This window comes from Callithrix jacchus, chromosome 1, assembly GCF_049354715.1.
Source record: "Callithrix jacchus isolate 240 chromosome 1, calJac240_pri, whole genome shotgun sequence".
In the NCBI taxonomy this organism is placed as follows: Eukaryota; Metazoa; Chordata; class Mammalia; order Primates; family Cebidae; genus Callithrix; species Callithrix jacchus.
The window spans coordinates 61,668,315-61,681,482 of NC_133502.1; the positions used below are offsets into that span (position 1 = coordinate 61,668,315).

The following is a 13,168-nucleotide window of genomic DNA, read 5'->3' on the forward strand; positions in this document are numbered from 1 at the left end:
TTGAGGCATGAGCAGGAGAACAGCAGGTGCAGCCAGTTCGAATAAGCAAAAGAACAGCAGGTGCAGCCAGTTTGCATAAGCTGAAGAAGAGCAGGTGCAGTATATGCAAGAGAGCAGCACATGCAGCCTGGTCCTCGCTCCCAAGATAACAAGCCTTTTCAGCCTCTGATTTACTGCAGGCTGGGTCTCCACTTCAGCCTCTGATTGGTCACAGGCCAGTCATTCATGGGGTTTGACCAATAGGAGGCCTCTGAGGGGGCACACGGCCTACTCGGTCTTAACGTGTGGTGGCAAGAGCCGTGAGCATCTGGCTGGAAGATTTTAGGTCAGGTGCTCACTGGAGGCCCAGTCAGCTACGGCTAGGGTAAGGAACCACATAAATGTGTTCGTGATAGTATTTGTCTGTTTCCCCGGGGGGGCATTAATACTTCTTTTTTTTTTTTTAATTTGGGTTTCTCTTCAGCCACGCAAAATGTGTGGTATTCTTTCTTTACTAGTGAATAACTCAGGAACAAAGCTTCTAAGCAAGTGTTCTCGTTACTGCATCAAGGCAGCCTTTATAGGCTACAGGTACGTATCCAGGAATTATTTCAGATCTGACGTGAAAACTCCTCTGCTTTCTTAGCGTCCTTTCTGTCTCTTTAGGAAACAATTCTAGAAAGAATCCCAAAATGCCATGCTAGCTACTTTATCTAGACTGTGGCTCTCTGGGGGGCAAGCACCTTGAAAGAGATACAGCTTGTATCTGTGCTTTTTCAAGCCAAGCTTTTTCAAGAGCCAAATCCCTTTTTTCTGAAGTATATTCCTGAAGTTAAAATGCCAACTTGCCCTGAAATCCACAAGCAACGGGCTGCCTGTTTGTCCTTAAAGTGGAAGTTTGGTTGTCTACTTAAATTGCAAAACAGGCAAAAGCTGTGGAATACTCATAACTTCTCAGTTGCGAAACTTTCCAAGTCAAAACTTCTTCAAAAGCTCAAATTAAAGAGATCAGTGGGTGGGTGCTGCTCCGTGTGTGTTCAGCTATCTGCAAGATCCTCAGTGTCATGGTGTTTTACCTGCAAATCTGAATAGTAAACCCAATGGGAAGAAAACCAGCGGGGGGGGGGGGGGGAATTAGCAACAGGTGCAGCATGGTGTAAACTACAAAACTCTGCTTTTAGAAGAGTTGCAAAACCGAAAAGTGTCAGAATCCTGTAAGCTCCATATACCAGGCCCTGCAGTGCTCTTCTGCCCCTGGCATAACTTGCATAAAATCTGAAAAGTTAAAAATCTGCAGTTTTTAAAACCGCTAACTGAATGAGTGGTAGTATTTCTGGGCTCACATTAAACATTCCTCCTCCTTAGGAGAGAATGAATTAAACGTGAAATAAGGCTTGTCACAAACTGGATTTGTAATCTATCATGCCTTTGGTGCCTAATCAAATGGGTGCTACAATAAACGTAGAATGGCCAGAGGAAATATTAATATTGCTGAGAAGTGCTTTACTTTGCCCAGCATTGTTTGAACATTTGGAGAGATCATGAGCAAATATTTAGGTTAGGGAGACATCTGCCAAGGTAAAGGTCTTCCAGTGAAAAGGGCATTGGAAACTTCTGTCTAGAATGTAATACTTTGCCAAATGAAAGCATCAAAAGGGAGACTATAACAAAAAGATACATAATTGGTTTTGGGAGGATGGGAGGCTAAAATTAAAGAGGGAAATGTTCGTTTGAGCATCCAGATGTAAATCAAATTTTAAATTCAGGGCTTTGTAACTTTCATTTTACCAAATAAAAGTATATAAACAAAATAGGGAGAAATGAGGATATGAGCTGCCTGGAGAGGTAAAATCCAAGTTTCAGCTGAGTGTTCTTTCCAGACTTTTCTCTTTGGAAGTATTTTCTGCCAAAAGTATGCTTCCACCCTCACCTCAGGTGATGCATTAACATTCTAAAAGCTTTTACCTAAACCAACAAAATTCCCTGATTAGCTACAAGCCCTGTAGACTTGGTAACTATGCCCAGTAATTAACAAAGACAAGTGAAAGGAAGAGGGCAAAGCAGAAGTGTAGGGCCAGGAAGTCTTGCTGTTTCTAGTAAGTCCTAGGATAACAACAAAAATGATTTATACTTGCTCTTTTCTGGGCAATTCGTTAAAATACCTAGAATTAGGTTTTAAAAAACTAGCTGATAAGTGATCTGTGCATGAACTTGTGTGTACCCATGCATGCATGAGCACACATGTGTACTTCACATAAATAATCAGAATGCTAACAAGTATAAACATGGTGCATTTGTAAATTTAAGGAAATCTTATGGATAATTTTACTTCGGAAATTGCGCTGCTGGGACTTGTAAAAATTACATTTCCTAATAAAAATCAGGTACATATGTTAGAGGCACTATGACTTTCCCTTCCTCAGAAATTAAAGTGATGGCTGCATTTTAAAGATAGAGAGGGTATGTGGCAATAAAATACTTACTAACTCAGCTAGAAATATCAGACACAGGTAATGTTTCCTCTATAAACAACTGATCTATTTGGATAGGAAAATGTCACATTGAAACACAAAAGCATCTGGAGTGGGGATAGAAGATTGGTTGCAGGAAATTCTAGATGAATTTCAAAGTAACAAATCAGCCCCTGACAAGAACAGCACTGAAGGGTTTGATAATATAAATACATAGAGGTTATGCTCCAGCCTGGAGAAGCTATAGAGAAACCAACACTATCTAAATCTAATGTGATTTCAATACAAACCGTATATTTGCCTTCTGTATATCTCTATGGAATTGCTGAATTTAAAATGGCAAATTCCATCTACACTGACCTGATCATCTTTTTCCCTCAGATGCTTACAAATGCTATTTCTTCAGAATTAGGCTGACTTCCCTAGGGATCAGAAATTAAAATATGCTTACTTCTGATTCTAACATAAATCAATGCATTTATCAAAATTTGCATAATTAATGAATAACATCTAGGTAAATATTCAGTGAGTATTGTATCCAAATATAAAATAAAATTTCTGACTCAAGATATGTATAAGAGTACCATGAAAAACGTTATTTTAAATAGAGCCTTTTCAATTTACTAAGGAGTAATCTCCAAGGTGGATTACTCTCTAAACTCATGTTAAGCATGTAGATGACTTAGCTTAACCAGAATTGTGAAAAGAGTCTAAGACATTTCCCACTGAAGACTGAACTATATGATAACTTAAACTTACTATAGAGACAAAGTTGTTGAAAGAATAAACCTAAATGGGCCGTGGTAATGACAAGGTATTTGGTAAAAAATAGAATCCGAGCATACCTGAAAAGGTAGGAGTTCGATATCAGGTACTTAAGTGTTTCAATGGTAGGATATTAAACATATTGAGTAGAAATATGAACTGAGGATTAATCTTTAAGCTGCATATCTAGAAATTACAATAAGATTAAATGATTCACACTAAACCAAAATATGTCTGAATTTATCAATATATCTGAAGGTTTCATTTTATATAGCAGGAACATATATTTCTAAGGAATTCTGTAGCAATATCAGCAGAAAAGAGCTGTTTCCATACCTTGCTTTCCAGTGAGAGAAGCCATGGTTGTTCAGAGGCTTTACATTCAACCAACCTTAGTCTGATTCCCTCATTTCTACACCCATTTCTAGCTTCATATTTCTTCCCTTTCAAGAGAAGGTGATGAATACTAAAAATCAGTCTAACATAGAAGTTACATGCAGCCTGTGAAGATGACTATCTGTACTGATAACCTGGCTCTATCACTTACTTCCTGTATGTCTTGTGTAAGTTACTTACCACCTCATGACCGTTTTCCAATCTGTCAAATGGAGAGGAATTAAGCAGATGAAAAATAACTAGAGAAATGCCTGGCATTTAGATAGTGCTCAAAACTATACATTACTGTAAGCATTTTATATGTCCCCTGTGACAGCAGTTCCCATAGATTTTTATAGCCCATGTAGCTTCAAGCCACATACATGGCAGAGAATGACTGCCATGAAATGCTACACTTTAGTATGTGTAACAGAGTTCCTACTGACAATGGGAATTTTGTTGTCATTAATGTGCCATATAAATCTTTTATTTGCTGAAGACTGTTGATCCTTGGACTTGAGTAAAATTTATACATCAAGACCATTATGTAAGACGACATCCTCTATCAGACTTCCTCTAAATCTTTCAAAGTGCAGTCCTATTAAATACTAGTCTCATGACATGGGACAAAAAATATTCCCTTAAAGTTTTGGAGATATTATATATTACTCTAAACTTTCATAGAAATTCCATTTCTATTCCTATCCACTGTAATAGGAGTAGCTCTTCATTTATTCCTTTTGGCAAGAATGCCACTTCAAAAACTGAACTTGCTGCTGGGCATGGTGGCATCTTTAGTCCCATCTGCTCCTGAGGCTGAGGTGAGAGGATCGCTTGAGCTTCAGCCTAGGAGTTGCTGAGCAACATAATGGGATTCTGTTTCTAAAACACTAAATATAAACAATTACAAACTAGATTTGTTGCTTTATGGTTTATTTCCTCGTAAGTAGTCAGTGATGAATTATAAAATGAATTGGCTGGGTGTGGTGGCCTCACATATTTAATCCCAGCACTTTGGGAAGCTGTGAGGAGGATTGCTCGAGCCTGGGAGGTCGAGGCTGCAGTGAGCCGTGATTATACCACCGCACTCCAATCTTGATGTCAATGTGAGACGTTGTCTCAAAAAAAATCAGGGTTTGGGAAAATGATTTTTGTCTTTATGATATCTTAATTTGGGACATCATAATTTTTGCTGTTGACTATTGCCTTCCAACTGGTTTGTTTCTATTTAACCTTTCATCTAATTCATATTCTGTACTGTAGTAAATGTTATCCTTATAAAAATAATTCACCTCTCAGTTTAAAATTGCCTATTTAAGAACTGGTAAATAAGTTCCAACTTACATGTTTGGACTAAATGTATCACCCGTAAATTCTTATGTTGAAACCTTAAAACCCTAGTGTCGCTGTATTTAGGGATAGGGCCACTAAGGAAATAAGGTTAAATGAGTAAGGTAATAAGGGCCGGGCCCTGATACTACAGGATCGGTGTCCTTATAAGAGACAACGGAGCTCAATCTCTCATCCCCTTTCCCCATCCCTACCCTGCACAAAAGCACCAAGGAAAGGTCATATGAGGACACAGTCAGGTGGCAGCTTTCTGCCCGTCAGGAAGAGCCCTCACCAGAGTAAAATCCCCTGGCGTCTTAGCCTGCAGACTGTGAGAAAGTAAGTTTCCATTTAACTCATCCAACCTATGGGATTTTGTTATTGCAGCATGACCTGGCTAATATATATGCCAATGAAGATTGATTTTGTTTGTGGATGCCTAGTACAGAGTAAGACCTCACTTAACATCATTAATTGGTTCTGTGAAATTGTGACTTTAAGCAAAATGCCATATAATGGAATCAATTTTTTTCTTCCCATTGTAACCAAACAGTGAACTGAACAATTACTCAAGGACGTGCTGTATATTGTTTTACTTAAAGGTTTGGTTTCCAAGAACCTATTGATGGCATTAACTAAGGACTTACTGTACTGTTACAAAAGCTGATTAGAACATAGTGCAGTGAACTATGAGTAAAATTTGGGAATAGTCACATGTGTATCATGTGGCTGGCTTAGGGGTTCCAGTATATATTTAAAATTCCTTATAGCTTTTCATGGCCTGGCCCTCCAGGCTTGACCCCAACATAGTATGGACTGTGAAACCATTTAAGAAAAATCTGAGTGGATTAGTTTTTTTTTTTTTTTTTTTTTAACAAAAACCTTATTTAAAGCCTAGAGGTTACTGACTACTGGCTGGCAGCTTTTTGGTTTTCCCAAATGTTTTTCCACCCAACCCTTCTCTCATTTGAGATTTCTGAATGCCCCCCTATCTTCCTTTCTCTCGCTTTCAGCTGATGACCTTGCTGCATGTATGCCATCCTGCAGCTATAGCCATTTTCTGACCTATCCAAACTGTAAAAGTGTCCATTTTCATAAAACCTGTCCCTGCAGAAAATTCAAAACTACTTGAATGGAAAACTTATATCAGTGAATCAGTTATGGGTGTTGGAGGGACTGAGAAACCAAAAGTAAACATACAGGTAAAGATGAGAGGAGGAGGTAGATTCTCTAGAGTCTAAGAACAAAAGAGGTTGGGATTATTAGAACCTGGAAGAAAAGCGCTGGGAAGCTGGAAACTGGATCACTGAGGAGGGGATGCTTCCCAGCCCTTGAGCTCCAAGAAAGTTTCTAGCTCTGAGGGTTGCAGTGGGTCTGGTTCTCGGTATGGCAAGAAGCTACAAATTGGAACCTGGGGATGCTGGAATGACACTGAAGGAAATAGCACGCAAACACAATTTCTTATTTCTTTTCTACTTCTAGGCTCCCTCTGGAGCCTTCACCTTGTAGAACCTGACAGGAAAGCAGCAGGCAAATGAGAAGTATAGTTTGCAGTGTGTTTGTCCTCCATCAAAAAGCAGCACAGAGGAATTGAGAGAGAGAATATTTACAACTAGAATATTCTGTCTTTTTCAAACTTTGTTTCCTTCTCCCATCATATATTTCCATCAGCATTCAAACAATCTTGAACCTTCAATGAAACCCTCTCTGGACATGGCATTCCTTTCTCTGGCTACTGTCCTACATGAAAATTATCAAAAGAGGTATTTAGAAAGTCTATTTTCACTCAACTACCATGGTTAACCACCCACAATGTTAATCTACATCCATTTGGCCTTTACCCCCACTTGTTAGCATAATTCCACAAAGATTAAATCATGCCAGTTTTTGCAATATGAAGGATCCTAGTTTATGCTTATCTTACTCAGCCTTAGAATGCATTCAACCCAGGTAGCTACTCTGTCTTGGAAATACTCTCCTTTGTGGATTTCCATGAATTCCTCTTAACTGGCCTCCTTCGGACTCTTACATTTGCAGCTCTTATTCTCTTCTAAATGTTAATGTGTCACAGGTTTCCATGCTGGTTCATGACATTTCTGTAGCTTCACTGACTCTGTAAGGAATCTAATGTAGATGTAAGGTTTGAATAGCATATTTATATGCTGATAGAGTCCAAATTTGCATATCAAAATATTTTTTTTTCTAAATTTCAGGTTATCTAATCAGATATTCCTCTTCATTGTTATAAAACGTCTCAAACATAATATGGCCAATATGATACTGTTTATTTTTAAAAACCTCTTTCTACCTTAGTCTCCTCCAAGTCAGGACCTAGATTCAATTCCTACCATTTGCTTACATTCAAATCTAAGAATTCCTTGATAATTCTATTTCATCCACATCTAATTCATGGGCATCTTGTTTTTACTTCCAAATATACCTGAAATTCATCCACTTCTTGATATTTCACTTTTAGTACTAATGATCCAAGCCACCATTACTATATAGAATGTTACAGCTTTTTTTTTTAAACTGTCTATCCCACTTCAAAGTTTTCACATTCTAATTCAATTTCTACAGTTGTCAGAACAATCTTAAATTTACAAAAAAATTAACTCTATCAAAAAGTGGGTTAAAGATAGGAACAAACTTTTCAAAAGGCATTTAGGCAGCCAACAGATATATGGAAGAACTCATCCCTGGTCATTAGAGAAATCCAAATCAAAACCACAGTGAGATACCATCTCACCAGTTAGAATGGCAATCACTTAAAAAATCAGGGGACAACAGATGCTGGAGAGGATGTGGAGAAATGGGAATGCTTTTACGCCATTGGTGGGAGTTTAATTTAAACCATTTTGGAAGACTGTGGCAATTCCTCAAGGATCTAGAAATAACATTTAACTCAACAATCCCATTACTGGGTATATAACCAAAGGATTATAAATTGTTTATAAAAACATACATGCACATGTATGTTTATTGTGGCACTGTTAACAATAGTGAAGACTTGGAACCAACCCAAATGCCCATCAGTGATAGAATTGACAAAGAAAATGTGGTACAAATAAACCATGGAATACTATGCAGCCATTAAAAAGGATGAGTTCATGTCCTTCGTGGGGACATGGATGAAGCTGGAAACCATTCTCAGCAAACTAACACTGCATGTTCTGTTTTCAAGTGACTTTTAAAATCATTTAAGAATTTAGAAAGTCCTAATTCAGATATGTTTATACATGTGCATCCACATGTCTCCTGATAAACCAACATTTATACAGTTAAGAGGTTGAAGTTCTTATAGTTACAAGGAAATAAAAGACACTGAAATTTTTATATATATTCATAATTGGAGATATCTCTGTGGTAATTAATAACTGACTATCCAAAGGTGTTTTATGGAGTTCCTTTAAGATTTTTTTCTCATAATGGGGTCATTTTTATAATAGAAAATTACAAGAAAGATTATGCAGGTTTGATCTTGATTAAAATTTGTTAGCATTTTTAAAGTGATAAAAACTGAATGGTGATTTGAACACTTTCACATTCCACATTGTACTTTTTCAAAACTAATTTAGCCAATTCTTTGTCATAGTCGATGATTCTACCATTTTAAAACATTTAATTCTAATTGACACAGCAATTGTCATTGCTATAGTTGTCAACTTTAAGAAAAAGCAAATTGTAATGTGCATTACTCAATAGAAATGTTCTTTCTCTTACTGCTAAGCAAATTATTCAAAAGATGTGCACTGTGAATGAAACACCTTTGTTGACTGCAAGGTGTTAAACATTCTTTACCTGATCCCATTAACTCAGATTGTTTTAAGACATAGATCCTGTATAGTGCTAGAGAAATTCAACAGTTTCTCTACACTGCAAGATGATTCAAATTTAGTGATGCGGATGTAACTACAAGATTAAATTATTTCCCTTTATACCTCACTGGAAGGTAGCAAGTTTATCTCTAAGGATAAATGAAAGCAAAATACGTAGATTTATATATTTGATACCTCACTTCTTCTGGGTTTTCCCAATGGACTTGGCATAGGCAAATTGCGTCTTTGAGACTTGAGTTTCAAACAGTCTTTCTGCTTGAATGAAGGCATACAATCCATGACATGAAATATCTACACAGTAGCTCCTCCTCTTGATCAGGTCCAGCTTCCTATACTCAGTGACTAATATTCATCTATACAAGCCAAAAATAAGTTTTTATGAAGAAGGTGCCAACTATTAATTGGAAGTCATTTTCTTTTATTTCTAGGTTCTTATCTAGGCTATATTCCTTAACGGCTTTGCAATGGTGTGTAAAACCATGAGTTGAATTCTAATCAATGGGATGTGAGTGGAATGTACGTGCCACTTCAAGGTGTACAATTTTCCTACATCCACTAATTGAGGCATTTTCCCCCTTCCAAGTTTCCATAAGGACTGTAGAAGCAACCTTAGCACCATTATTGAATAAGACAATTTCCTTCAGCAGGGGAGTTGTGAATGTATGGGAAAAGATGCAGCCTCCTGCCTAGGACAAACACAAAAACAAATCAACTTTATTCCATTTCAGCCAGTACATAATTTTGGGAGTTCTTTTGATATTGCATTAATTTAGGGGGTATTTGCAGGAAATTTTATGACTTGGCCAAAAGAAATTTTTATTTGGCAGTTATGAGATTGACTTTGGGTATATTTCGATGAAACCTACACTAAATGTTAACTGATGGTTCATAAGCTGGATAAATCAAACACCAGAGTAATAAAAATGAACATTCTACATGCTATTTAGAGTTGTAATTTCCAAAATGTCCATTATAAAATACACATTCATGATTACATGCATATACTACCATGATTAGCTAATGTCTCAATGTTTAATATGCACACCAGGCACGGATGAAACAATAGTAAAAATCCATGTTTTCAAAAGCATTCTTGATAAATGGCCTAAATTTTGAAATTTAGAATTATCAGCTGACAGTAAAATTTCATTTTGAAATGACTTACAAATAATTCATATTAAAGTACTTCTGCCATTTTCTTATTGGTTTCTTATGCTTGTGTATTTCAATTAGGAATTTTCTTTGCAGAAGCATTTTTAGCCACTCATTTTGTAAGATGCATTTATTAAAATGAAATATAATTTATAAATCCACTCAAATGGTCACTGTAAACTTCAATGGGTAGTCATACAATGAGATGAAAGTGAATGATGTAATGATGACAATCACTTTGTAAAATCTCTCCACTTCCAACAAGATCCCTTAGGTACTATATGGGACAGTTGACTGGTTGTCTAACCTAAGAACTTTTGAGGACACTAGGCTTAACATATTAAAAGTGTTTGTTTCATAGGTTTAAGTGAAAATAAAAATATTTGAAGAATATTTTTCTGGGCAAGTTTAGATGTCATTAAAAAAATTCAGTTTCAAGACCTTTTTAGTCTAGATTTATAGTTTCTTCAGCATGGTAGCTCATTCCTGGAATCTCAGCACATTGGGAGGCAGAAGCAGGAAGATTTCCTAAGGCCAGGAGTTAGACACCAGCTTGGATAACATAGTGTGAGACCCTATCTCTACAATTTTTTTCCTTAGGCATAGTGGCACACACTTGTAAGTCCTAGCTACTCTGGAGACTGAGGCAGGAGGATCACTTGAGCCCAGTAGGTTGAGGCTGCAGTGAGCCTTGATCACACTACTGCACTGCAGCCTGGGTAACAGAATGAGACTGTCTCCAAAAAGAATGCTCCACATTCTTATTAATTTCTATCAGTTCCAAATACTAGTGACTACCCAAAGTTCTTTGCCAGACATAGTTCTAAAATCTATTTTCTCTGTTCTTACCACTCCCCCTCCCATCATGCCTTCCACTTTCTCAACTCGATGTCTGAAACCTTGAATTCATCTGGAACAACTGGCATTATGGGATAACATCTTTGATCTTTGCTGCAAAGTTGGATCTTGGCTCAACTGAGGAAACTTAGTGGGTGTTTGTCTCTCAAAACTCCTTTTGATCTCTAATCTTATCTCTTTCCACTCCAGAGCAACAAGTTTGCCACCCCTGTCAGGCCTTTGATATCTGAAATCCCCTGTGTATGCTCACCCTGATTTCTTCCTGAAACCACCCATTTCTTGCACTTATCTCTTGAAGTGCACTAGCTAAAAGAGGCCAGCCACAGCCAACATAACCTAACACTTGGGCTTTTTCTAATTCTAATCATTTCTCTCTAATAATTTCCAGGGTAACAGACTTGGAGGTATTTACCTTGCAAGTATCTGAGTTCTACCAAATGTTTTATGATTGCATAACATAAACCATAAGCTTCTCAGTCTAATATCAGTTCTTTGCCACCTATCTCCTAATTATTATACCAATTCCATGTATTCTGCAGGCTCCACTTCAATGCATTAGATTAATACTACCATAAAGCCCAAATCTGGGTAAATTCAATGTTAACTTTTTTTTCTTACTCGTCTTAATTTTAATAGGTGGTAGGGCAAGTTTGAGGACGTGAAATTATCAGCCCCACACAGTCATTAAGTAATCCACATCTTTTGTATTTAGCGTTCCATCTTGGCATCCTCTCCATTCAACTGGCACCTGAAGAAAGTGATAAAGTGATTAATGGCAAACAGACCATACAAAACCTTGGTATGATACTTTTCTTATGTCATGGTCACATGAACTGCAAGGGACACTGAGAAAAATGTAATCTGAATGTCCAGAAAAACTAAGGAAAGTTTTGGAAAATTACTCAGGTGCTTCAACACATAGATGACTGAGATAGTCTCCAAACTTGTTTCCTGCTTTTACTTTCTTCTATTCTAAAAACAAGCCAGGCACAATGGCTTGCACCTGCAATCCCAGCAATTTTAGTGTCTGAGGCAGGAGGAATGCTTGATTTAATCATTAAGAGTGAGGATTAGGGTGTATGACAGAGAGAGAACCTGTCCCTTAAAGGCTAACAGTTTTCTCTAAAGATAAGTCGTAGCCTCATGCTGCTGCTCAAACCCCTGATATACCCCATTTTATTGTCAGCAAAGGCAAGGTCATTACAGTGGCCTGTGGCACCTTACATGTTCTGACCCCATTATCTCACTCTGCTCATCTCTACAAACCTCTTGTCTCAATCTGCTATAGCCAAACTAGCTTTTTAAATATTCCTCAAATAAGACAGCCCAGCCTGGCCTTAGGATATTTATACTGTGTATTCGGCCTGCCTTGAGCATTCTTCTTCCAAACATCTGCATGTTCACTATTTCCTTTAATCTGTTGCTCAACTCTCACCATTCTAATGAGACCTACCTTCTCCAGTTCCCCACAACTAATCACTGAACTTCAGAATCCTATATGCTTGCCGTTGTCCTCATTAGTACAGCACACCAAATAGTTTCTCTTCTCCCCACTGGAAGATAATCAATAGGATTGTACTTTCTCATTGGCCCTCTTGTTTGGTTGAAACCACATCAGGAGTCCTTGCCAATAACCTGTGAATAAAAGTAAGGTGTGGCCCTTCCTTTCTAGAGTTGTTAACTGCCTGCCTGGGGCCTTCTGAGCTCTTCTTTCACTCTGGCATGGCTGTGGCATGCTTGAAACCATGGCACTGCTAGGGTTTCTGACTTGTAGATAACTAACTTACTAAATTTACTATTTGTTTATAATGGCAAAATACAGGTTTATACGACAGCGATTTTTATGTTTTAATTACTAATTTAAAGCTCTTAAGATGTCTGACACGTAATAGATTTCCTTAAACACTTACCAAATTGATAAATGAATAAAGCGAGCCTGAAATCCTACTTAATGAAGAAATCAATAAAGGTTGCAAGAATGTGTGAGAAAAGGCTTTAAGGAATAGTTGGTGAGTATGACAAAGGAGACGCATGGAAATTCAGCAAATGGAAAAAACCCCCTGGTTTGTCATCAGGGAAAGACAATGAGATATCACTACATAAGTTAGAATAGCCAAACTTTGGAACACTGACTATGCCAAATATTGAGGATTCATTCATTGCTATATGTCGGTGCAAAAGTAAATGTGGGTTTTGCCACCACAATCACTTCTGCACCAACCTAATAATGCTCAATGGTACAGCCACTCTGGAAGACAGGAAGGAAGTTTCTTATAAAATAAAGCACTCTTACCATATAATCCAGCAAAAGATCTGACTGAAATGAAACATAAATGTCTAATTTACTCAATTTTAGTCTGGTTATTACAGCAACGTAGCTGCTGTTTTTAAATACCACTA

At 37.4% G+C, this 13,168-nt stretch overlaps 1 long non-coding RNA gene across 1 annotated transcript in view; it reads left to right on the forward strand.

Moving 5' to 3' along the window:
* Positions 1–305: 305 nt before the first annotated feature.
* LOC128931509 (uncharacterized) overlaps positions 306–13,168 on the forward strand; it is a 156,421-nt gene continuing 143,558 nt past the window's right edge. The window contains exon 1 of the long non-coding RNA XR_008479903.2: positions 306–364. This is a non-coding gene — a long non-coding RNA (uncharacterized LOC128931509). The remainder of the gene's footprint in view (positions 365–13,168) is intronic.